Below are 1,474 nucleotides of genomic sequence, written 5' to 3'. Positions count from 1 at the left end.
GCAGGTGCTTATTTTCGTACATGCGCGCACAGGTGCTTTTTTCGTACATGCACGCGCATGTGCGTAATTTGGTACATGCATGCGTAGGTACGTAATTTGGTACACGTGCGCGCAGATGTGTAATTTGGTACATGCATGAGTAGGTGCGTAATTTGGTACATGCGCGCACAGGTGCCCATTTTGGTACATGTGCTCGCAGTGCGTAATTAGTACACGCGCGCGCAAATGCGTAATTTAGCACATGCATGCACAGGTGCGTAATTTGGTACATGCGCTGCAGGTTTCCATTTTTGTACTACACGCGCAGGTGCCTATATTCATACATGCACGTACAGGTGCTTATTTTCGTACACGCACGCGCACATGCACATTTTGGTACATGAGCATGTAGGTGCCTATTTTCGTACATGTGCGCACGTGCCCATTTTGGTACATGCGCGCGAAGGTGCCCATTTTCGTACATGCTCATGCAGGTCCCCATTTCGGTACATGGTCTCGCAGGTTAATGTTAATTTGGTTAATGTGCGCGCAGGTGCTTATTTCCGTATATGCGCGCCTAGGTGCCCATTTTTGGTACATACACGCACAGGTGCTTATTTTCGTACATGCGCGACTAGGTGCCCATTTTGGTACATACACGCGCAGGTGCCTGTTTTCGTACATTCTCGTGCAGGTGCTTATTTTTATTTAGTTACATTTAATATCTTTTAGTTCTATTTAATTCTGTTTAATATCTTTTAGTTCTGTTTAATTCTATTTAATATTTTATAGTTCTGTTTAGTTCTATTTAATATATTTTTGGAAGGGTGGAGGTTGGGAGTTTAATTAGCAGAAATATTTGGGTGGCTTTGTTTTAATTTATTTCTACTTTAAGAAATCTAAGGATAACTGCCTTCCCACAACTGGCTATAGACAGTGAAAGGCAGTAGAAACTGAGACGTTGTGGGTGTAAGCACTCAGCTTCATACCCATATTTGAATGAATTTTTTATTATATTCTATGATAGGTAACTAGATTGACATTGGCGTTTGGATTCTGACTGATAGAAGAGATATCCCCAACGCATTTGGGTGCTATTACCACAGACATTATCCGTTATGACAATAAGTTGACAACCATGACCGATAGCGGTAATGCGATATTTAATTAATTATTGTTTTATAGTGCTGATTTAATCGCCTATTAATAATTAATGTATTCAATAGTTTGTAAGATATTTATTTATTTAGGTATATATATATAATATATATAGGTATAACCTTAAAAAACAATAAACAAATTGAAAACAAATAGCACTGAAATACAATTAATTTAAATTTGTTCTATAAACTCGGATATACTACGTTGTAAATTCATCGAAAAACTACAACTCGTCATTAATCCTTTGGTATAGTCGCTTTGTGGTATTGTAAATAAGGGGCGTGAATTCACAGGATAAGTTCATTAACTTACATGAATACGCCTCTATTTATTA

The sequence above is a fragment of the Limulus polyphemus genome, unplaced genomic scaffold (genome assembly GCF_000517525.1).
Source record: "Limulus polyphemus unplaced genomic scaffold, Limulus_polyphemus-2.1.2 Scaffold329, whole genome shotgun sequence".
Lineage (NCBI taxonomy): Eukaryota > Metazoa > Arthropoda > Merostomata > Xiphosura > Limulidae > Limulus > Limulus polyphemus.
This window is presented reverse-complemented; position numbering follows the sequence as displayed.